Genomic DNA, 25,298 nt, shown 5'->3' with positions numbered 1-25,298 from the left:
GGGGAAGAAGCTGTGGCAGCTCTTAGTACTGAAGGGGCAAGGGAAGGAAGGACAGAGATGGGGCTGCTGGACAGAGCTGTGGCCATAGAATAACTCAGCCAGTGCCTGAATGCAGTGAGTCAGAGGAGATGGGAGACATGTTACCAACCTCTCTCTTTTCCTGCCCTTGATTCCCTGCTGGTGCCACATATTAGCTGGACTGGACTGGAAGCCAGAGGGTGGGAGAGTCTGGGAGACACACTTCATAGGGAAGACCCCTGGAGGGCCCAGAACAGGGCAGAAAGTGAATCTGGGGACAGAGAAAGCACAGCTTCCAAGGTGATGGTAAACAACCTTTCATCTGTCTAATGCCTCAGCATTTCTCCAGCACATTCTCATCCATTTTCCTTGTCATTCCCCGCAATTGCCCTAAGTATACATTTTTATCTCCAGGAGGAAGCAGGCTCAGAGAGGTCAAGTGATGTCCCTGAAATCACACAGTGAGGAGGTAATGGAGTTGAATTCCATTCTGCTTTACTCCACTTCCCTCCCCTTTTTTCCCCCAATGAGACCCTTGCGTGTATGAAAGTGCTAGTCTGAGCTGGGTGTTACAAAGGCTCCGGGTGTGGAAGGGCCCTGCCTAGAAGCTTCTGTGAGACCATGAGGGAAGCCCTGCCTCCTGCCCGTGGCATGTCAGCAGGCCTTTGGTACCAAAAATGTCTAATTCGGGTGGGACCTCCTGTTTTGGGGTCTGCTATAGAGTGGGGTGAGTCTGGGATCTGCTGGAGCAGGAGCTGAAAAAGGAGGCATCATTCCTGAGTTGGAATCATTTTGGAAGGCACTCCCCATATTCCCAGGGACCATCTCCATTTGCCCACATGCCTGCTGGTTACACCGCACCAGCCTCAGTCCCTCCCCACCAGACACCAGCACCCCACCTACTGAGCAGTGTAGCAGGGGAATGGCTGGGGATCCGTGTGTTTAATCCTCTGGGTGGCAGGAAGAACCTGGGTGGGGTTCTTGGGAAGCTTTTGACTTTGAACTCTGATGTGGCAAATGGGTAGAGAGTTAGAAACGTGGGCTCTGAAACTGACTCAGAAGGATCATGAAGTGTGAGAAGAGTTCTGAGGGTGGGGAGGCTGGCAAGGCACATGCTTGTATACGTGGGTGTGTGTGTATACATCAGCACATATGTGTGTGAGGATGTGTGTGCAAGAGGAAGAGAATTGTTAGGTCACTGGAGATCAAAGGGTCAAGGTCAAAGGAAGCAGGGCTTGGATGGACTGTGCAAGGTGATAATAATAGAAGCAGCTAGCATTTATGTAACACTGTATGACAAGCCTGTTCCAGGCCCTTTACATAATTAACTATTTTAAATCCTTGCAACCAATTCAGGAGGTAGATACTATTATTACCCCATTTTATAGGTGAGGAAACTGAGACACAGAGGGGTTCAATGACGAGCCCCAATATTGGAGCTAGGATTTGGGCCCAGGCCCAAGTCTTGACCACTGAGGAGTACTGCGGCCCCCAGCCTGTCCTGGAGGGCATGGTCCTGGACCCTGCCTCCTGCCCAGGGCTTCTGGACTGCTACTTTGATGCTCTCTCTGTGTGTCATACTCTTTGTCCCTAGCAGGTCTGTTTTGGGGAGATGTGAAGTTGTTCCCACAAAGTTCAAGTATCAGGCAGGAGGTCCTAACTGAGCCAAAACAAGGAGGTATCAAAGAAGCTTGGGTTTGGGGGAGCCATTCATCCTGGATGGCAGGATGCAGGGGGTGTAGGGGGATGAGGCAGAGAAGTGAGCAGGGGTGATGTGTAAAGGGACTTTGTCGGCCAGACTAAGTCATGACACCTCTATCCTATGGCATGGGGGCAGGAGCCCTTGATAAGGGTTTCACACAGGAGAGTGGCATGGTCATCCTAGAAGGCTCATTCTGGTGCACTGTGGACTGGAGCAGGAGAGACTGGAGACTGAGCAGTTGATGAGCTGAGTAATGCCAAAACCCCCAGGCAAAAGGTGATAAGGGCTGGGTCAGGAGGTGAAAATGGGGAGACGTTCTTAAGAGGTAGAAGCCTCAGTGTTGGGGATAGACTGGACACGATGGGGTGGGGGAAGGGAGTCGCTGAGAAGGACACCTAGGTTTTTGGGTACCTGCGGGGGTAGAGTCGTACGAGGAAGAGCAGCTCCTGCTAGTCCTGTAGGTCCCTCAAGGCAGCAGGGAAGTCTGTGGCCCTGGTGGCTGAGGCTCAGCTACCTGGAGGAGCCCAGGAAAAGTGACCAGGGCATCTTCCCCTAGGCCAGGTATCACATGACCCTGGAGAGATTTGGATCAGCCCTGGATTCTTTCCTGCTGGGACACCAGAGGACTGGGAGGCAGGAGGTCAGAGGCATGGCAGTGGACAAATCAGGACAAATCAGGAAATGGGGGGCAGGGATTGGTTTCCTTTGGAATCATTTTCACTTTCCTTTGACTCCTCTGTTTCTAAAAGACTCGAACAGGAGATGGCAGAGAAGGAAAACTCTGTATCATTCATTCTTTTTTTTTTTTTTTTTTTGAGACGGAGTCTCACCCTGTCATCCAGGCTGGAGTGCAGTGGCACGGTCTCATCTCACTACAACCTCCGCATTCTGAGCTCAAGCGATCCCCTTGCCCTGGCCTCGTGAATAGCTGGGAATACAGGCATGTGCCACCATGCCTTGCTAATTTTTGTATTTTTCTAGACATGGTATTTCAACTCCTGACTGGTTTCGAACTCCTGACCTCAAGTGATCGGCCTGCCTTGGCCTCCCAAAGTGCTGGGATTATAGACATGAGCCACCGCACCCGGCCTCATCATTCATTCTTAAGTCTGAAATTCCAGAGAAGCCCTGTGCTACAGTGGTTAGAACTCTCGTTCTGTGGTTAGCTGGGCTTCACATTCCAAAGTTATCACTTTGTAGCTGGGTGTTCTTGGGCAAACCACTCTACCTCTCTGAGCCTTAGTTTCCTCATCTGGCAGTTAGGGCTCATTCTAACACATACCTCATAGGCTTGTTGTGAAGTCTAAGGTAGTGAAGGACCTCCACGGCAACTTGTTATGATGCTCAGATCTGTGCCGGGTGACAGGGAACAGGGCTGCTATGAGGTGTCTCCTAGGAGGCTTCCCCCCATCCACAGGGAGGGGACAAGGCTACTCTTTTGGGACTGGGGATTCGGAAGAAGGGGAGGGGTGCCTGTAGGTCTTTACTGCCTGGCAATTCCAGGCCCTGCCTCTTTCTTACAATCCTGGAAAAAAAATGGCAACCCCCCAACTCTGCATCTCCCCTACCTAGACATGGGCCTCTCCAGATAGGATCTGGACCTGCCACGCCTCAGCCTTTCCCCCTGGCTGCAGACAGTGTCCAGCTCAGCCCACCTTCTCCTGCCAGGGCAATGCCTCAACTCCAGCTGCCAGCGGCCTGCAAGCCCCAACCGGAAGCCAGGGCAAGTGGTCCTCCAGCTCTCAGAGGACCCGGAGGGCATTCTGAGGTCAGGGCAGGACCCAGCCTTGCCACAGAGCCATCTACATCCTTCCAAGGTCAGAGCCCACAGTCAGAGCCCATAAGGAAGGCGCAGAGGATGGTCACTCCCCTCTCCCCCTGGCTCCAGCTCCGGGAGCCAGGGACCTGACCCCTGGGCTGAACTCGCCTGTTACCTCAACCCCAACTCAGAGAGTTTGCTGGCAGCAGCCTGGATGACTTTGGTGTAGTTTCTGTGGTTTAATAAGCTACAAAAACGACATTATTTTAAGCCAATCTGGATATAGCACAAAAACTCTCACCCCGTCTGTTCTGTGAAACTCAGATACCCTGACGAGAACACAGCTCACAACCAACTAATACAATATTCTACTGGGCGCGCTGTCAGCGGGCCCCACGCGGGAGCCGGCTCCCCGAGGACGGCCCAGCCGCGCAGCGCAGGCCGAGGAGGGAGGCGGCGGCCGGGGCGGCGGAGCAGGCGGAGGGCCCAGGGCCCGGGTGGGGTACTCGCGGGGTTGGGGGGACTGCCTGTCTTCTCCCGGATCAGCTGGGGCCGGCCACACAGAACCCCCTCACGGCTCCCCTGCCCCCCTGCATGGGGACGCGGGGAGGAGTGGAGAGAGGAGAGGAGAGGAGATAGGAGAGGAGAGGAGATAGGAGAGGAGAGGAGAGAGGAGAGGAAAGGAGAGAAGAGAAGAGAGGAGAGGAGAGGAGAAGAGAGGAGAGGCGCGTTCTGGCCTGCTGACAGCAGTTCTACTCCCACAACTCACATATGTCTGATTCCGAAGCAGGGAAGTGTGTCCAACACACCCAATGCAAAGACAGGTTGTTGAATATTTTTTCTCTCATCACTAAAAAGGATTCCTGCTGGGTGCAATCAAGATCCATAAACTCGCGGCTCGAGTCGGTGTGAAAGCAGCGCTCCAGCCCAGACTCCCTCGCTGGCGCTAAATGCAGGCTCCGGGCGGGCGGAGATGCGCCGGCATCCGCTAGCAGCCTGGCCTTGCGACCGGCAGTTCCCGGCACATTAGGCAGTGCGCTTATTTTGGGCTCCGCTTCAGTGGATTAACTTTCAGTGTAAAGTTTTGAAGCTCGAGCACCGTCCCCGTGACACTGCCCCCTCCCCTTTCGGTGGGTACCAAACTTTACAGAGCCAGAGTCAAGGAGAGCTGGCTGAGTTCTCAGCAGCCGGGGGGTTCAGCGGCTGTTCTCCCTGGCAGCCTGGAGAGTCCCCCAGCTGGCTGACCCAGCCTGCCTGGGTGGGGACCAGGTGCCAACGCTTCTCTCCGGGGCAGAGACACTGAGCTTGCAGCACTTTGGTGATTTTGCAAGGTTCCCGTCAGGGGTTGATCTGGGCTAAACTAGTCTCACTACTGCTGGTGGTGGCAAGCCTGGTATCACCGCCCTCCACTCACTGGCTCCCTCCTGCCTTGGGGATAGGAACCCAGGATGCATCCTGGAGGCTGGAATCCTGATGTTTATATGAAGATAAGGGTGCCTTCTTTCTTCTGAGATGCCTTCCCCATCCCTCAAGTAGGGAGGCTGAGGCAGAAAGGGAAGTGGCAGGAGACTTAGTTGGGCCACAGGAGAGCCCCAGGGAAGCTAAGGGGGCAGAGAGAGGGTGTGAGGGAGAGAAGAAAAGGGAACACAGCCAGCCCCTAGACTCCTTTCTGATGCTTTGGGAAGGAAGAGATTGGGGTTCCCGGAGAAACCTGGACTCCTCTTTCCCTCCCCCCACCACATGCTCAGTGACTGCTGGGAGGTGCTTTCAGATCCAATGGTTTAAAAATCTAGTTCCCATGAATTATTAAGAAGCAACTGAAAATGTTGTCTTCAGAAAAGTCCCCCCTCTTCCCCCAGCATCCCATTTTCTGGGAGCCTAGGATGTGTCGTTTAAAACCAGAGTGAGCTTCAGAAACAACACACAGGGTGAAGCAGCCCAGTTAGAGTGCCCAGGCTCTACAGGGTGTGGATCGTGTTACTTACTCACTCATTCATCCCAACACATCATCAGAGCTGACGCTGTTTTGGTTACTGGATGGGGGCTTTGGGAGGCATGGCCTGGGAAGGGAGAATAGATGCATACCCGTTCACACATTTGTTCTTTTATTAACACCGAGCATGAGCCAGGCACCGTGTTTGGGCGCCGAGTGCAAGCAGATGCAGTTTAAGTATGAAGCAGAACATGAAAAGGGCTGTGAGGGAGAGAAGGGGCTTGGGGATTGGGCTGCACAGGGCCTCTGCAGGCAACGCTGTCCAAGACCTCTCCCAGCTGCAAGGCAACGCTGAGTGAAAGCTCGACAGACTACAGTGCCTTCCGGGCCTGCATCCTTTAGAGCTTTGCACCAGCTTACAGAGGCCCACAGGGCTGCAATCACTGTGCCTCAAAGTTATATCAAGGCAAAACCCAACGATGAGAAAGAGGAAATGTTGAGGCAGTTTGGGGGAGCCCTGGATTTTTTTTTTAGAAGACCTTCTTTTCACTCATAAATCACTGTCCTCTGAAACCCCTCCTCCACTTTCTCTACACACACACTCTCTCTCTCTCTTTCCAAGAGATCAGCACATTGCAAAGACAGGTTGTTGAATATTTTCTCTCTCATCACTAAGAAGGCCTCCCTGCTGGGTGTAATCAAGAACCATAAACTCGCCTTGCGGCTTGAGTCAGTGTGAATTGAGCCCCAGTCAGCTTTCCTCGATTCAGACACGCTCTGGCCGGCTGACAGCACAGGCCAGGCCGGCGGGTGATGGCCAGGCTGCTCTCACAGATGCATCCAAAGGGGCTGCAGCCAGTGGGGCTGGGTCTCCTAGAGTTTCAGCCACTGGCTCTGTAATGACCTGCCATGGAATTCAGGGCACCTCTCCTGAAAGGTCAGGAAGGAAAGAAATCAATGCCTGCAGACAAGGAGTCCACGCATTGACAGGTGCCATGGGCACTCCTTGGCCCTCACACCATGTCCCCAGGTACCCGGAGAGAGGAGACAGAGACAGGATGACCTCTCAGACTTGGCAGTTATTTCTGATGAGCAGCCTGACCAGATGGCTTTCTCTCTGGTTTTTAGAATTGTTCCTTTGAAGGTGGAAGAGGGCATGGACCTGGTGTTGCCCCAGTGGGCTAGGGTGGGGCTGGAGGGTGGGGATATTAGAATAAGAAGGGAGAGTGAAGGAGAGGCACTGGGGGAGCTGGGCTGGTGGCTGGTCAGCTGCTAAGGGAGCTGTCCCATTCTTCACCTGTAAAAACAGGAATAGCAAGGGTAAGAAGTCTTAAGCGGGACAGCTGGGGAGGAGCTTTTCCCATCTTTCCTTGACTTTCTGTCTCTGACAATGTTACTGCCACTGCCTGGACCCCTGGGCCAGATGGTCCCTCCTTCCTGACTCAAGAGCTGCTTCCAAAATCCTTTTCAAAAGATACCCTCCTCCTGCCAGCCAGCAAACCTTTAGGACACCTGAGCAGTTTCCCAAATACACCTTGTACATTCCCACCTCCAGGCCTTTGTGTTTGCCATTTTCCCTGCCAGGAAAGCCTTCTCTTCCTTCTTTTTCTGGTAAGCTCCTACCTGTCCTTCCAGGCTCAGCAGAAATGTCTCCTCTTCTGAGGAGCTTCACCCGACCAGGCTGAGGTCACCCATGGCCCCTGGGGAACTCGTGCAATTCAGCCCTTAACATACTATGTTGTGGGGATCTGTCCATCTGCCCTCTGGGTGAGAGCTCCCCTCTAGGGTTGGGACTGAGTCTGACTCAGCTTTATGTGCCCAGGGCCCAGCACTGAGTCCACTGGGATGAACAGGATCAGAAGTTTTATCACCAAGTTTCAACACCGCTCTCTGTCTGTACCTGCCTAGCTGTGTACCTGTCTACCTGTGAACCTGTGTACCTGACTGGGACAGTGTGCCTTGGTTTCCATGCATCAGTCTTTTGCAGGAATGTCTTTCTGCCCACTCTTCCGTTCTCCACCCTCCAAACCAGACAAGGAGCTCCTTGAGGGCAGGGCGAGCTCTGTTTCATCTCTGAAAGCACAAATACAAAGTGGGAGCTGGTAAAGATGTGTGGAACTGGTTCTGGATTTTGCTAAAAGGGACCGGTTCAGTCAGGAACCCTCTAGGCAGGGTTGCTGTTGTGGCTTCCCATGAAGGGTCTGGGCAAGTCCCTGTGCAGGGTTCAAATGCTCACTCTTCATTGGGTGGGAGGGTCCTTTCCTTTCAAGCATGGAGAAGCTGCAGCCCCAGAATCTGCAGGCTCAGTCTCAGGGGCTGGCTCTCCGCACTGGGTCTTCACATTCCCATTAGCTAGTTGCGGGGTGAGCCCTGGGGCTCTTCTCCCAGGGCTGCCAAATAGATGGCTCTCCAGAACAAAGGGCAGCGTTGCTTCTGCTGCTGCCTCCATAGCCTCCCTTGGGAGGCCGGGAGCCTGAACTCAGACAAAGTGTGGGTTTCCTCTTAGGCAGACAGCACGCCCGCCCTCCCGCCTTTGCAGAGGCCACAGAGATATTGCCCACCAGCTTCAGGGCTCTCATAACTCTTTCAAGACAATCACTTTATTTATATGAGTTTGTTTAAAAAACCCACAGACGATCCACCACGGGGACCTCTCCGACCGGCTCGGCTTGGTTCTCTCCTATCCTCCGAGTCCATAACTCTTAGTCTTTTGATTTTCCCAGTCCACAAACTATAAAAATCTTATTTCTATAAGGTCTTTTATGGTTACCAAGATAGTCAATAGTGTCATTTTCATTCATATCATTCTGCAGGGAAGTTAGAGGAAACGAACCAGACAGAGGAGAGCTATAAATAAGGTTCAGCTACACAAGGCCCCAAGCGGATCCCACTGTGTTCTTTTAAAACTACACATGCACAGAATACACACACACAACATACACATATGCACACGTATGCCCGGTCGTGCTAGAGACAGGTGCACACGAACTCACCCATGCACACAGGATGCTTTGTCCACATGCTGCTTGCACACATACACGCATGTGCATGTATGTGCTTGCAAAATTTGGCAGTTTTAGAAAAAAGCCCTTTATGGGATTTGCCTGTCTTTGAAGGGCCAAGAGCAGGCAGCAGTACTTGCTGTGGTGAGATGGGGGAACTGAAGCAGGCCAGCTCAGAGAATGCATTCTAAAGCCATGAACTGCAAGGCTGGGCACCCGGCCATCCATGAGCTCATGTGTGGGGAGCTTTGGAATTCCCGCCAACACAGGAGCCTAGCTCTGGCCTGAGTGGCAGGGGCAGCCATCCAGCCAGCACTGGCAATGCCGAGCCACTCTCAGAGCTTCCTCTGACAGTCTCTTGGTGTCATCTGAAGCCAGCCAACTTCACCATTCTGGTTTGTGCCTTGCTGCCACACCTGCCCACAGCTTTGCCTTCAGGGCAGGACCCCAGAGGAGGAGCCTAGGTTGTGACCCTAGAGCAGAAAGCAGGAAGCCTTGGGCACTGAGGCCCACATGGTGAGGCAGAGAGAGAGAGCTGGCAGGGGAGGGGGAGGGTAAGAAGTCTTCAGAGGGAAAGCTGGGGAGGAGCCTTTCCCATCTTTCCTTGACCTTCTGTCTCTGACAATGTTACTGCCACTGCCTGGACCCCTGGGAGCAGGTAGGGGAAGGGAGGGGCTGCATGGCTAGTGCCAGAGAACTGTACTCTCCTTAGAGAATTCCAGGCTCATTGGCATGGGGTGCAGAGGAAGGAATGGCTGCTGGAGTCAAGAGGTCTGGGTTCTAGCACTGACTAGCTGCACACTGCAGCCTTTTGCGACGTTGGGCAGACACTCGCCTGTCTCAGGATTCACCGCTGTACCCCAGTGAATCACAAGGAGGGATGAGCTCTCAGGTTCCTCCTAGTTTGGGAACTGCAGGTGGATTAGCCACACTTCAGGGTTCCAGGGCAGGTGTGTCTCCTTAGTTTCCCCATCTGCAAAATGGGGCTGATGAGTTTTTACCGTTGGCAACATCCCAGGGACACTGTGAGGGAAACTGGGCATAAGTCCAGGCGCATGGATGAGCTTATTTGGGAACTGGTGGCTTTGGAACTCATAACGAATGCAACCCATCAGGGTGCCCAAGACCTTGAAAAGGATACCCTCCCACCCCCAGCTTCTTTCTTCCACCTTACTCCTCAGCAACCCCGTCCTCCCCCAGCACTGGAGAGCTGAGAATGCAGCCCAGGGCTCTGAGCTCGAGGCCTTGGAATTCCTCTATTCCCCTACTGCCTTCTTCAAGGGAACTATTAATTGTAATTTAAGCCTCCCAAGTTAAAAGCAGCGTGCAGATTTAAGGATTCTTTCATCCCAATTACACATCGTTTCTGGCTGCACTTTAGTGCCAGGCTTTTATCTGTTGTTCTGGGGAATCACTTATCGGCCAGAGCAGCGGGCTCCACGCAGATTGCTCCCTGATTATGTTTAATGGCAAATGGAGAGTTAACTCTCCTCCCTCCCCGGAGCTGTGTCGGCATTTTTCCCAGCCCAGCCGAAAGCAGCCCAGGGGAACAGGAGGGCATGGAATGGGGGAGCTGCAGGGACCTCCATGTCCTGGGACTATTTGTGCAGGGCTCCCAGGGGACCTGTATGGCTCAGGGTGGCCAAGAGGGCAATGCTGCCCCTACCTACCGGATGACCCAAGTGCTCTGTTGCAAATGCTGATAGCAGCCCTGTGTTTATTCTACACATTCCACTACCATGGGAGGCTACTGTGTGTTCACACGTTGGGCTGGCTTCATTTCCTCGCTCACACTGGAGTGTGCCTGGCAGTTAGGGCCACTGCATCAGTCTTATACACACTTGTACACTCCAGGGTGAGCCCAGCTCTTGGACCTGCACTGCCACACACACACACACACACACTCGCAATCAGCATCTCCGTGTGCACAATCACACTTGACTTGCATAGACTGACTCCCTACTCTCACCTGTGAGCACACCCTCAGCTCAGTCCCAAACACGCACAGAGTTGGACCCTTCTCCACCATCAAATGGAGACTTTTCCGTCTGTCTGTCTGTCTTTTTGTCTTTTGCTCACAGAATTAGGCTGCCAGAGGAGCTTGGAGTGGATCTTGGAATGTCAGGTGATGAGATCGTAGACTCAGACCCCTGTGCCATTGAGCTCCCAGTGTCACTCACTTCCACTGGGTTCCTGAGCCCCAGTAGGATTGTACCTTGTCACAGAGTTTGGGCTGGCTCAGTCCTGTGGATGCTACTCTGTAAATGTGAAACTCGACACTCCAAAGCAGAGCTTCTGGTCTCCCCCAAACCTGCTTCTCCTGCAGTCCTCCCCCGTCTCAGCTCTTGGCAAGTCCTTGCTTCCATTGCTCAGGACAAAAAAACCCTGGAGTCATTCTTGACTCCTCTCTTTTTCTCACTTCCTACTTCTAGTCCATCAGCAGATCATGCTGGCTGTATTTTAAATACATATTCCTAATCTGATCACTTCTCACCACCCCCACTGCCACCACCTCGACCAACCCCACGAAGACCTGGTTTACTGTAGCAACCTCCAGACAGGCTTTCCTGCTCCTGCTCCTCCCCTCCACGTGGCAGCCAGATCCTGTCCTTCTCTGCTCCTCTTGAAGAAATGGTTGAGGACCTTACAGGGGCTTGCGAGTCGCTATGTGTTCTGCTCCTTTAACCCCACCCGCTCCTGACTTCTCCCCTATTTTCCCTCCTGCACTCCTCTTTAGCCACAATGACCTCCTTGCTGCACCCCTGCCTTAGAGTCTTTGCTGTTTGCCTGTTAGAATGCTTTTCTACCCGATCTCTACTTGAATAACCCTGTTCCTCCTCCTTTAAGCCTGCTCCAATGTCACTTCTTAGTGAGATCACCTTAAATATCCTGTTGAATCCTGCAACCTGCTGCCTCTTCGGCTCCTGCCCTCCCAATCCCATTCACTCTGCTTTTATTCCCTTTTTTTCTTTTTCTCTTTTTCAGCAGGACATATACCTTCTATTGCAAGTTGGGTGCACTGGGAAACAGACCCTGATAGAGACTTCGGCTTGCAGGAAGTTTACTGGGGAAGGCTCTCACATAACAGAAAGACCTTCAGGGAGTGGAGGAAGCAGAACAGGCAGAGGGAAAAGTTGAATTGTGATGTAGTCACAACAAAGGCCTCAGCTGACCCCATGGGGAGCTGTGAGCTGGGGGGACTTTCAGAGTCGCTCTGCATTAAGGTGAGGGGGCTGGGGCCTGTATAGCCACTCATCTACCTACTATTGGGTGTGGGCTGCCCCCAGGGAAGGGGAGTGACCTTGGGTAAAGCAGCTCTCTTCTCTGAGCACAGTTTTGGGGAAGGACTCAGCTGAATGGCTTTGGCCACCAGTGCTCCCAGCAATTGGGGGTGAGTGCGTCCATGCAGAAGTAGGGAACTGGGTGCCACACCACAGCGTCCACTCTGCCTTTTACTATACATAAATGAGTAAATATTAATATGTAAAATTTATCGTTTGTTGGCTGGGTGCAGTGGCTCATGCCTGTAATCCCAGCACTTTGGGAGGCCGAAGCAGGTGGATCACTGAGGTCAGGAGTTAGAAACCAGCCTGACCAACATGGTGAAACTCTGTCTCTAGGAAAAACACAAAAATTAGCCAGGCATGGTGGCATGTGCCTATAATCTCAGGTACTTGGGATGGGAGGCTGAGGCAGGAGAGTCGCTTAAACCTGGGAGGCGGAGGTTGCAGTGAGCTGAGATCATGCCACTGCACTCTAGCCTAGGCCACAGTGAGACTGTCTCAAAACAAATAAAAATAAAAAATAAAATGTACTGTTTGTCTATCTTTCCCTCTAGAAAAGAAGTCCCAGGAGGGAAGGGAATCTCTGTGGCTATAGCTCCCTGATGTTTTTCAAGTGCCTGGAATGGGCCAGTTTTGGCCCATAGTAGGCTTTCCATATATATTTGCTGAATGAATGAATGAACCTGCTCATTTCTCAATGTCCTGCTTGTGTCTGTCATCAATTTCACTGGAGTCTCAATCTCAGTTTGGCCACCAACCAGTTGTGCAACCTATAGGCAAGTTGTCTAACTTCTTGGAGCCTCTGCTTCTTCATCAGCAAAATGGAATAATAGAAGTACCCATCTCGCAGGGTTTTAGGAGGACGAAATGAACTAATGTTTGCAAAGCACCTTGCAGGTACTTGGGACAAAGCTGGTAGTCACTGAATATTAACTTGTTGTTAATGTTGTTAGTACCTTGGGCTCTCCTTGCTTTGGGTTGCTGCCAGGATTCTTATCAGACTTGAAGACAAAGCCAAAACTCCAGCTGGGAAATCTTGACTTTCCAGGTGTACAGGGATAGGTGGTGTACAGAAGTCTGATCTGCAGAGGTCATTATTGGTTAATGAGGATAGAGGTCTACTTACAAGCCTCTGACTGGAATCCTTGCCTTGGGACAGCTCAACATGTACCTGTGTGTGTACATGTGTCTGCACACATGATTGCATAGAGCTAATGCAAGCTAATTCAAAGCTGTGCATTCCTAAAGGATAACTGGTCCTAGGTAGTAGGCCTATATAGGAAGCCAGTCATTAGCAGGGTCAAAAGAGCCATCTTTCCTTCCTATCTTCTGCTCACTCTTTACCTCTTGCATGGGCTTCTTCCCCATTGCTCCTCTGGATGAACTCACTTCCCAATATCCAGTGACTTCTTTGTTGTCAAGTCCAGTAGTTGCTTACTTGACCTCAGCAACAATACTGACCACCACTCTCCATCTTTACTTCCCTGATTTGGGTATAGTGAATACCATGGTATGTCTCCCTAGCTTTCCTGCAAAAAGACTCACTGAGGCACTCTGTTCTCCCAGTCAATGAAAGCATCTGTGGCCAACAATATTCTGAGTCTCTTCCCAAGAACTGCCTTTGGCCACATGGAACTACCTCTCCCAAGTGTTATGCCACCTCCCAAGGGTTACACCACTTCCCAAAGGGTACAACACCTCCCTGGAGATAGTTCAAATTCAATAACTGATAACTCTTGCTTCATTTTGGGACATCTCTAAAGGGTCATAGTTGCTCTAGCACTTTCTACCAGTCCTTGGTCAGCCCAGATTTACCTCCATTGTCAATACATCCGAGTTCAACTTCTCTCTCTGCCTAGCCTGGCTTCCCTTCCTCTTTGCTGGTATCGTGCCCAAGATCATTCTCCAATAAGTCTTCTGCATGCAAATCTCCATCTTTGATCTATTTCTGGGGAACCTGACCTACTACTACAGTTGGTGCTAGAAGTGGTTCCTAGGAAACGGACTCTAAAATGGGATTTTGGAGCTGGATCATCCACCGGCCAGTTGGTAATAAGAACCCCATCACTGGTGGTGGGTGGAGGTACTGATAGCCCCTGACATGTTCTAGCAGTGCAATTGTTAAAACTTTCACTGATGGGGAAGTGGGATGGGATACTTGTGAAAGGGAAAGTACTATTTGGTGTACTCTCTCAGACATTCGAGAGGCTCAGAGGAGTGATAATTATAAAATCTATGGAATTAAATGATTGTTGCTGGGGGCCAGCAAGGCATTGGAAAAAGACAATGAAATACTGGGAGTGATTAATCACCAATTTAAGGTGAAGTGTGAAAGCCAGAGGGCCTCCTTGCCATCAGATAAAGAGGCTTTCTCCTGTAGCTGGAAGGCAGAATAAACTGAGGTTTGGCCCAGGAATGCATTGTAAGATCAGCAGATTTCCAAAGAAAACTGAATTCTCAACATAGCCTGTCAGCTCTGTTTGATTAATCAGGGCTTGACTGGGGGCTCTGACACTTAGGACAGGGGCATCTGGATGGATTCCCTTGAATGCCTTGAAACTCTAGGTCACCCTGAGCCCTTTGAGGCCAGAGTGTCCTTTGCCTTCCTGTGAAAGGTTAGCGCTTTCCCGGTGTGATGGTTAATACTGAGTGTCAACTTGATTGGATTGAAGGACACAAAGTATTGATCTTGGGTGTGTCTGTGAGGGTGTTGCCAAAGAAGATTAACATTGGAGTCAGTGGGCTGGGAAAGGCAGACCCATCCTTAATTGGGTGGGCACCATCTAATCAGCTGCTAGCAAATATAAAGTGGGCAGAAAAATGTGAAAAGGAGAGACTGGCCTAGCCTCCCAGCCTGTGTCTTTCTCCTGTGGTGGATGCTTCCTGCCCTTAAACATCAGGCTCCAAGGTCTTCAGTTTTGGGACTCAGACTGGTTCTTCTTGCTCCTCAGCCTGCAGACAGCCTATTGTGGGACCTTGTGATCGTGTAAGTTAATATTTAATAAATTCATGTATGTATGTATACTATTGATTCTGTCCCTCTAGAGAACACTGACTAATACAGATTCTGGAACCAGGAGTGGGTTCTAGAGGAACAGAATATTAAGGATGGAGTTCTTTCATTGGTTTTGGGGTTTCTGGAGTTGGCTGCTTAATATGATTTGACCTCAAAATGCTAAAGACTCTACTTATAATAGTATGGAGAACACTGATAGTCCTTGGTGTGAACTGTTTAGAGAGTTATGCAAATAAATGCATTTGACACTCCTGATTTGCTGCTCATGAGAGGCAAGGAGTTTAGTGATTCTATACACAATACCTTTGACCATATGTGGAGAACCAAAGAACATAATGAAGCTGGTTGGTTGCTCCTAAGTTCAGTGGACAAAGTGATGAAAGAAAATGATGAACTCAAGAATTTTGTCTCCTGACTTCAGAAGCAGATATTGAGCCTCAAATATGCTAAGACTGCCCTGAGTGAGAGTCTTATCTCCTGTAGAGAAAGAGCTGAAATTGTGGAAAAAGAGACACAAGCTCTTATCATGTGAGTGGCTGACCTGCAACCAAAGATACATGCATAGCCTCACCAGGTATCTACTGTTAAAGTGAGGGCATTGACTGGAAAAGAATGGGACCCTGAAACTTGGAATGGGGATGTGTGGGAGTTCCCTGATGAAGCTGGAGACACTGAGTTTGTAAACTCTGATGAACCTTTTTTGACAGAAGGAACAGCTTCGCCATCCCCAGTAGTGGCAACATCCCCTCCTGGACCCTTGCTGCCATCAGCCTTTCCACCTTTGCCTGAGGAGATAAACCCTACACTGCCTGAGGCAACAGTGATGGCCTCCCCTGAGGCAGTTGCCAGGAAAAATAATGTTGATTCTCCTCAGGAGCCACCCCCAACACACCTGTTTGCTTCTAGACCTGTAACTAGAATAAAGTCCCAAAAGGCCCCTGAAGGTGAAGTTGAGAGTATGATCCATGAGCAGGTGTGCTACACTCAAAAAGGGGAGTTCTCTAATTTATATAAACAGCAATCTGGAGAACAGGCATGGGAATGGATATTAAGAGTATGAGATAATGGCAGAAAGAACATAGAGTTGGATCAGGCTGAATTCATTGATTTGGGCCCACTAAGTAGGGACTCTGCTTTTAATGTTGCTGCTTGGGGAGTTAAAAAAGGTTTTAATAGTTTATTTGCTTGGTTAGCTGAAATATGGATTAAAAGATGGATTTCCAGTTCACCACGGTGAGTGAACTGGAAATGTCTGATCTCCCTTGGTTTAATGTAGAGGAAGGGATCCAAAGGCTTAGGAAGATTGGGATGGTGGAGTGGATTAGTCACTTTAGACCTACTCATCCCAGCTGGGAGGGTCCAGAAGATATACCCTTGACCAATACCTTGTGAAATAGATTTGTGAGGGCAGCACCTGCATCTTTGAAGAGCCCTGTAATTTCTCTTCTCTGTATGTCAGATCTAACAGTGGGAACCACAGTCACTCAACTACAAAATTTAAATTCAATGGGAATAATTGGATCCCAAGGTGGCATGGGCCAAGTGGCAGCACTCAGCCATCAAAGGCAAGGTGGGCATAGCTACCATAATGGGCAGCAGAGGCAAAGAGGCAATCAGAATAGTCTGACTCATGTAGAGCTCTGGCATTGGCTAATTAATCATGGTGTTCCTATAAGTGGAATTGATAGGAAGCCTACTAGCCTACTGCATTCCTACTTAATTTATACAAGCAGAAAACTTCCTGTTGAATGGACAAAAGACTAATTTGAATTATAAAAACAGAGAATCACGGTCCCTCAATCATTTTCCAGACTTGAGCCAGTTTACAGACCCGGAACCCGTTGAATGAAGGAGAGGCAGGGTCCCCTTGAGGAAGGACCCCACTACATTACTGAAAATTTATGCAGTGAATCTTTTTCCCATCCTTCCCCAAGGAGATATCCAGCCTTTTACCAGGGTAACTGTGCACTGGGGAAAGGGAAATGATCAGACATTTTGGGAACTACTGGACATCTGCTCTGAGCTGACATTGATTCTAGGGGACTCAAAACATCACTGTGGTCCTCCAGTTCAAGTAGGGGCTTGTAGAGGTCAGGTAATTAATGGAGTTTTAGCTCATGTCTGACTTACAGTGGGTCCAGTGGTTTTCCGGACTCACCCTGTGGTCATTTCCTCAGTGCCAGCATGCATAATTGGCATAGATATACTTAGCAGCTAGCAGAATCCCCACGTTGGCTCCATGTCTGGTAGCGTGAGGGCTATTATGGTGGGAAAGGCCAAATGGAAGCCATTAGATCAGCCTCTACCTAGAAAAATAGTAAATGAGAAAACAATATCACATCCCTGGAGGGATTGCAGAGATTAGTGCCACCACCAAGGACTTGAAAGACATAGGGGTGTCTTTCAACACATGCCCATTCAGTTCTCCCATTTGACGTGTGCAGAAGACAGATGGATCTTGGAGAATGACAGTGGATTAAATTTAACCAAGTGGTGACTCCAGTTGCAGCTGCTTGTACCAGATGTGGTTTCATCAGTTGAGCAAATTAACACACCTCCTGGCATCTGGTATGCGGCCATTGACTCGGCAAACGCCTTTCTCCATTCCTGTCCATAAGGCCTAACAGAAGCAATTTGCCTTCAGCTGGCAAGGCCAGGATATGCCTTTACTGTCTTATCTCAAGGGTATATCAACGTTCCCACTTTGTGTCATAATCTTATTCGGAGAGACCTTGATTGCTGTTTTGCTTCTGCAAGATATCACAGATGACGTTATGCTGATTGGATCCAGTGAGCAAGAAGTAGCAAACACACTGGACTTATTGGTGAGACATTTATGTGCCCCAGGATGGGAAATAAATCCGACTAAAATTCAGGGATCTTCTACCTCAGGAAAATTTCTAGGGGTCCAGTAGTGTGGGGCCTGTCGAGATATTCCTTCTAAGGTGAAGGATAAGTTACTGCATTTGGCCCCTCCTACAACCAAGAAAGAGGCACAATGCCTAGTGGGCCTATTTGGATTTTGAAGGCAACACATTCCTCATTTGGGTATGTTACTCCAGCCAATTTATTGAGTGACCTGAAAGGCTGCCAGTTTTGAGTGGGGTCCAGAACAGGAGAAGGCTCTGCAATAGTTCCAGGCTGGTGTCCAAGTTGCTCTGCCACTCGGACCACAGGACCCAGCAGATCCAATGGTGCTCCAGGTGTCAGTGGCAGATAGGGATGCTATTTGGAGCCTTTGGCAGACCCCCATAGGTGAATCACAGAGGAAGCCTCTAGGAGTTTGGAGCAAAGCCCTGCCATCTTCTTCAGATAACTACTCTCCTTTTGACAGACAGCTCTTGGCCTGTTACTGGGCTTTGATGGAAATTGAACGTTTGACTATGGAACATCAAGTCACCATGGGACCTGAACTGACTATCATGAACTGGGTGCTGACCCATGGAGCCATAAAATGGGTCGTGCACAGCAGCATTCCATCATCAAATGGAAGTGGTGTATATGTGATCGGTCTCGAGCAGTTCCTGAAGGCACAAGTAAGTTACATGAGGAAGTGACTCAAATGCCCATGGTCTCCACTCCTGCCACCCTGCCTTCTCTTCCCCAGGCTGCACCGATGGCCTCATAGGGAGTTTCCTATGATCAGTTGACAGAAGAAGAGAAGATTAGGATTTGGTTAACAGATGGTTCTGCACAATATGCAGGCACCACCCAAAAGTGGACAGCTGCAGCAATTTCGCCCCTTTCTAGGACATCCCTGAAGGACAGCGCTGAAGGGAAATCTTCTCAGTGGGCAGAACTTCGAGCAGTGCACCTGGTTGTACACTTTGCATGGAAGGAGAAATGACCAGATGTGCAATTATATGCTAATTCATGGAGACTGTAGACAATGGTTTGGTTGGATGGTCAGGGACTTGGAAGAAGCATGCTTGGAAAATTGGTGATAAATAAATCTGGGGAAGAGGTATGTGGATGGACCTCTCTGAGTGGTGAAAAACCCTGAAGATGTTTGTATCCCATGTGAGTGCTCACCAACGGGTGACCTCAGTAGAGAAGGATTTTAATAATCAAGTGGATAGGATGACCCATTCTGTGGACACCACTCAGCTTCTTTCCCCAGCCACCCCGATCATTGCCCAATGAACCCATGAACAAAGTGGCTATGGTGGCAGGGATGGAGGTTATTCATGGGCTCAGCAACAGGGACTTCCACTCACCAAGGCTGACCTGGCTACAGCCACTGCTGAGTGCCCAATTTGCCAGCAACAGAGACCAACACTGAGCCCTCGATATAGCACCATTCCTCAGGGTGATCAGCCAGCTACCTGGTGGCAGGTTGACTATATTGGGCCTCTTCCATCATGGAAAGGGCATAGGTTTGTCCTCACCGGCATAGACACTTACTCAGGATATAGGTTAGCCTATCCTGCATGCAATGCTTCTGCCAAGACTACCATCCATGGACTCATGGAATGCCTTATCCACTATCATGGTATTCCACATAGCATTGCCTCTGACCAAGGCACACACTTTGTGGCTAAAGAAGTGTGGCAGTGGGCTCATGCTCATGGAATTCACTGGACTTACCATGTTCCTCATCATCCTGAAGCAGCTGGATCAATAGAACAGTGGAATGGCCTTTTGAAGTCACAATTACAATGTCAACTAGGTGACAATACTTTGCAGGGCTGCAGTAAAGTTCTCCAGAAGGCAGTGTATGCTCTGAATCAGGGTCCAATATATGTTACTGTTTCTCCCATAGCCAGGAGGGTCCAGGAATTAAGGGGTGGAAGTGGAAGTGGCATGACTCACCATCACCCCTAGAGATCCATGAGCAAAAGTTTTGCTTCCTGTTCCTGTGACATTATGTTCTGCTAGCCTAGAGGTCTTAGTTCCATAGGGAGGAATGCTGCCACCTGGAGACATAGCAATGATCCCATTAAACTGGAAGTTAAGATCGCCACCTGCACACTTTGGGCGCCTCCTACCTTTAAGTCAACAGGCTAAGAAGGGAGTTACAGTGTTAGCCAGGGTGATTTACCCGGACTATCAAGATGAAATCAGTCTACTACTCTACAAAGGAGGTAAGGAAGAGTATGCATGGAACACAGGAGACCATTAGGGTGTCTCTTAGTATTACCATGCCCTGTGATTAAGGTCAACGGAAAACTATAACAGCCCAATCCAGGCAGGACTACAAATGGCCCAGACCCATCAGAAATGAAGGTTTGGGTCACTCCACCAGGAAAAAACCCCCACGACCTGCTGAGGTGCTTGCTGAAGGCAAAGGGAATACAGAATTGGTAGTAGAGGAAGGTAGTCATCAATACCAGCTACAACCACGTGACCAGCTGCAGAAATGAGGATGGTGATTGCCATGAGTATTTCCTCCTTCTTTTGTTAAAATCATGTTTGTGGATGTGTACACTTGTACTAAGAAAATATCTTCATTTTATTTCCTTTTTCCTTTATCATGTGACATAAGATTTATTGACTTCATATCAGCATTTAAGTATTGTTAACTTTATGTAATAGTATTTGGGGATTGTTGTGTTTCTGGTTGTAAGAAGGATAGTTGTATTATATTAAGCATAATTATGACCTTATTATTGTCTTTATTTGAAGATTATGTATGATCTCAGGAGATGTGTATGGGTTCAAGTTGACAAGGGGTGGACTTGTGATGGTTAATACTGAGTGTCAACTTGATTGAAGGCTAGAAAGTATTGATCCTGGGTGTATCTGTGAGGGTGTTGCCAAAGGAGATTCACTTTTGAGTCAGTGGGCTGGGAAACGTAGACCCTCCTTTAATTGGGTGGGCACCATCTAATCAGCTGCCAGTGATTATAAAGCAGGCAGAAAAACATGAAAAAGACTGGCCTAGCCTCCCAGCCTACATCTTTCTCCCATGCTGGATGCTTTCTGCCCTAGAACATTGGACTCCAAGTTCAGTTTGGGACTCGGACTGGTTCTCCTTGCTCCTCAGCTTGCAGACAGCCTATTGTGGGACCTTGTGATCATGTAAGTTAATACTTAATAAACTCTCCTTTATATATCTATATCTGTATCTATATCTATATCTATATCTATATCTATATCTATCCTATGAGTTCTGTCCCTCTAGAAAACCCTAATACACCCGGGCTTGAGGATGATGCAAAGGCCTCTACCTTACAAGATGCCATGCATCATGCACCCTCCCCCAATTCCTGCCCCAGCATATGATCTCCCACCTCCTCTTCCAGCAACCAGACCAATAACTTGGGTTAAGCTGCAACATAACTTGGCTGCTAAGGGAGGAAGTCACTGCAGGATGCAGCCAGTGAATACCAGCAGGACCCGGGAGTTTAACTTCATTTCTTTCTTGTATCATTGACAGGCTTGCCACCTCTGGTTTCCACCCTGCGGCTCTATTTTTCATGTTGCTGTTACAGGGATCTTTTCAGATATCTCACCACATCTCTGCCCTGCTTAGAAGCTGCCTTCCCTAGGGTTATGCCCCCTCCAGGACCAGCCCACAGCTAACAGTGGCTGAGAAGGATTCAAACGCCTGCCTCCTTTCCCTCAGTTTGGGACAACCTTGAATTTCCTTCCTACCTTCAGAGCTTCTCATAGGTGAGGTTTAAGTTGCAACCATATTATTGGGCCAATCCTAGCTTCCTCCATCTTTATAGGCAGATCTCTCCAGAGCAACCCTCCTGCTGCAGTGAACCTCATGCACCTGTGTTTCAAAGTCTATTTCCAGAGAAAATACCTCTTTAAGCATTTGTAGATTTTCTTTCTCTGGGCTCTCTCAGAATCATGCATATATATTTGATATTATGTATTTTTCAGCTATCTGTTGCTGTGTAACAAACCATCCCTAAATGTAGTGATTTAAAATAATGCTACATTTTTTTCCCATGATTTTATGGGTTGACTGGCCTCAGTCGGGCAGTTCTGCATCACCCGGTGTAGCTTAGGCCACTCATGTGTCTGCACTCACCTGGGAGCTCCACTGTAGCTGGAATGTCCAGGATGGCTGCTCATCCTCCAGGACATCTGTCCACATGGCCTTTAATCATTCCCTAGTTTGGCTTGGGCTTCCTTATGTTATGGTAGCTGGGTTCCATGAGGGAGAAAGTGGAAATGGCCACTTCTCTTAGGGATTAGGCTTATAAGGTTTAGAACCTCACTTCTGTCACACTCTCTTGGTCAAGGCAAGTAACACGCCCGCCAGATTCAAGGGGGGGAGATAAGCTCCATCTGCTGATGGGAGGAGCCTCACTTCCATCTAGGGATGAGAGGGAGTAGTTAAAGACCATTGGAAACTATCTACCCCAGCATGTAACACCGTGATACTGGGAGCTCCTTGAGGGCAGGGATTCATCTGTATAGTGTTATCCCTAGCCCACGCACTTCCAGGAGCAGTCAGAGATTTCTGGTGACAGAGTGAGCTCCAGCCCTAATATTCCTCATTCTGTGTTTGGTCCCCATAGATCCTGGGCAGGGGGTAAAGAGGTAGTGAAGCCAAGCTACAGGCTGTCAGCTGCCTCTATGGGGACATTGCTTTAATTTCCAAGATAGCAGTTCAAATGCTGTCTGGAGTCTATTTCTGGGCACAGACTCTGCCCCTGGGGCATGAGTGGGGCACATTTTATTCAGCCACATCGTTACCCAGGGCCAGGGCCCCAGAACCAAACACAGGCTGAATAATTAAAGCTTGTCTCTTCTCTCTCTTGTCATTGTACATTTAGAGCATGTGGAAGTCATTAGTGTTGTTTGTCAAATATTTCTGGCGATGCACCTGCTGAACACATGGAAAGATTGCACTTCTTGGCCCTCTTGTGGTTGGGTGAAGCCTAGTGATTAATTCTGGCCAATGAGTTGTGAATGGAAGTGACTTGTGCCATGTATGGGCATTTAATTGCTGCGTGAAGCCCTTCAGAGCTCTTTGCCTCTGCCTCGGAGACTGGCAATGTTCGAGGTAGTGTCTGCTCCATCATTTGAGTGAGAATACATGGAGCAGAGCCCCACCAACCCATGATGCACAAGTGGCATGAGTGAGAAATAGTATTTGCTGTTTGAAGCTGCTAAGATTAAGGGGTTGTTTGTTATGGCGGCATGACTGAGCCTATCCTGTGTGATCCAAGGGCCCTGACTCATCTTGAGCCCATCTTAGCATTTAGATATATCTGGAGTGGGATAGAGGCAGGGCTCTGGGGAAATAACTCACCTTCAGGGAAGAAGGAGTAGAGATTGGAGTAGATACTGGGGTAGGAATCCAACACTGTATCAGCAGCCCAACTAATATAAACAACTAATATATTAACATGTGTTAGAGTTGTAAAGGCGTCATAGTAACGCTGAATGGAATAAGTATTCAGGAAAGTGGGGCCATTAAAAAGATTCCTACCCCTGCCTCCTACATGTATGTTTCTTTCCTTCCCCTCCCCCTCCCCCAAATCCCCTCATTCACTGCAAGGGATTTGAATAGTTGTCTTAAAGGCAGAGTGATTTGAATGCCCAGACATTTGCATATGGGCTTTCCTTCTGTTGCTTTCTTTATTCTAGTTCGGTGGCTCTCTAACTTTAGTGTGCCTAAAAATTTCTGTTCATGGCTGTATAAACAAACCCATGTATACTGTACTTTATGAGTGGTTTGAGTTTTTCAAGGGTACTTTAGACTATATGCAATTCTTGTCCTATGCACAGACTTCAAAATATAACCTCTGTGTAAGATGAGATTCCATTGTTCAAAACCAAAAGAACCTTGCAAATTTTATGAGACATGGAGGGCACAAGATGTCAGCAGCAGCTGCTCGCAGCCCATTATCCACCCATCCCCCAAGTCCTGTTAATTTTACACCCATGGTCTAAGCCTCCATCATCTCTTTCCTGGATTACTGTAAAGAGCTCCTAACTGCCTTTTTGCTTCTATTCCTTTTCCCTCCAATTCATTGTCCATACCAGAGCCATCGTGATCCTTTCCAAACACCAATCTGGTCATGTTCCTTCCCCTGTCTGAATCTCTTCACTGGCCTCCCATTGCGCTTACCAAGAAGATCGACACCTTTAATGTGTTCTTAAGACCACAGGATTCAGCCTTGCCTGCCTCTCCAGCCTCCTTTCACAGCAGTCTCCCCTTTGGCCTTTTACTTTCACTGACACATTCCTGTCCCTATCCCCCACTGCAGAGCCTTGGCACCTGTTATACCATCTGCTCAGAATGTTCTTCCCCCACCCTCTCATTTTTGCCTGGTTAACTCCTATGTATGCTTCAGATGTCAGTTCAAATGTTACGTCCTTGGATAAGCATTTAAGCCAACTTATTCTTTATTTGCTCTCATAGAATGTGTTGCTTTCCTTCAGAATATTTATGTCAGTTTGTAATTATATATTAATTTGTTTGATTATGTTATGAACACTTGTTTCTTCCACTAGAATGTAAGCTCTAGGAGAGCAGGGGCCACGGCTTCCTTGTTATTCTTGTATTCCTAGCACATGCAATGTATGTTTGCTGCATGAATGATTGAATGGTACCATAGTGGTTTCAGTGGCAGTGATAGTGACTGTGGCACTGAAGCAGTGATGGTAGATCCATTTCCATCTGTTTTGGGCTATTATTTACTCTTATTCGCACCTCTAGCTTCTATGGCCTGAGAAATAGGAATTATCTCCAGATGCAAAAAGCAAGACCCAGAGAGTAGACAAGACTCAGGGCCAGTGAGTGGCAGAGTCAGATCCAGAATCTGCTCTCCAGGTGCTGAGTAGAATTCCTTCTCAGACACCATACTACTTTCTGGCCTGTACTCTGACAAAACAGATACCTCCTAAGGTCTCCAGTGTGGATGATTTGTGGGGTACTGATAGCAAAGTAGCATCATTTACAAACAGACCTCCTGCCTCTCTTCCTCTTTTTTCTTCTTTTCATCTTTCTCTTCTTTTTCCTCTTCTTTGATTAAAAAATCATTTTGTAAAATAAGATCACCATGGGAGAGACTTTTTGAAATGTTTGGGCTGTGGTCAGCCCAAAGAAACTAGATTGAGCACAGTTAGCCTAGTTAGCCCCACCTGTGGGGCTGGTGAGGACCCGTATGTAGGATTAAGGCAGAAAACCTCAGACTTCAGGAAATGCGCTAATGCTGATTATTGCTTGTTAAGGCTTTAGGGTTTGATGGCACTTATGTGGGTTGGGGGTAAGACTTCTCTTAGAAGGGAATGACATTTCCAATTTCAGTCATCCTGGGAGGAAGTGAATCCTGGAGCAGAAAATGAGGAGGTATGAGGTGGAATTTAGCTAGAGGGGACATTTTCCTCCTCTTTCTGGAGTCTTGGTTCAGTTTGTTCTGGATTCTGAGGCCTGGAGGTAACTAGAACATTATATTAGTTAAGGCAAGGCCAGCTGCTATAACAGATAAATGTTTAACATCTTGGTATCTTAACAGAAAAAAGTTCATTTTTTGTCTCCAAAATAGATCTTCTGATAAGTGGTGGCTTTCTTCCAAGTGGCAATCAGGGACCCAGGCACCTTCCATTTTGTGGCTCTCCCATTCTTAATGGAGAGAGTTGCAAAGTCACTTAGAAACAGAAAAACTAACCGGG

General features: G+C 48.8%; 2 long non-coding RNA genes across 2 annotated transcripts in view; one reads left to right on the top strand and one right to left on the bottom strand.

Moving 5' to 3' along the window:
• The window catches only part of LOC117092838, a 148,312-nt gene that overhangs the window by 84,815 nt on the left and 38,199 nt on the right, over positions 1-25,298 (top strand). The window lies entirely within an intron of this gene.
• Positions 6,525-11,495, bottom strand: LOC117092839. The gene is made up of 3 exons (XR_004440935.1): positions 11,412-11,495; positions 7,353-7,485; positions 6,525-6,709 (listed from the first exon to the last, which is right to left on the bottom strand). It is a non-coding gene; the product is annotated as an uncharacterized LOC117092839 (long non-coding RNA).

The sequence above is a fragment of the Trachypithecus francoisi genome, unplaced genomic scaffold (genome assembly GCF_009764315.1).
Source record: "Trachypithecus francoisi isolate TF-2019V2 unplaced genomic scaffold, Tfra_2.0 Lachesis_group12, whole genome shotgun sequence".
NCBI lineage: Eukaryota > Metazoa > Chordata > Mammalia > Primates > Cercopithecidae > Trachypithecus > Trachypithecus francoisi.
The sequence above is the reverse complement of the archived record's forward strand: the minus strand, read 5'-3'. Positions and strand labels throughout refer to the sequence as shown.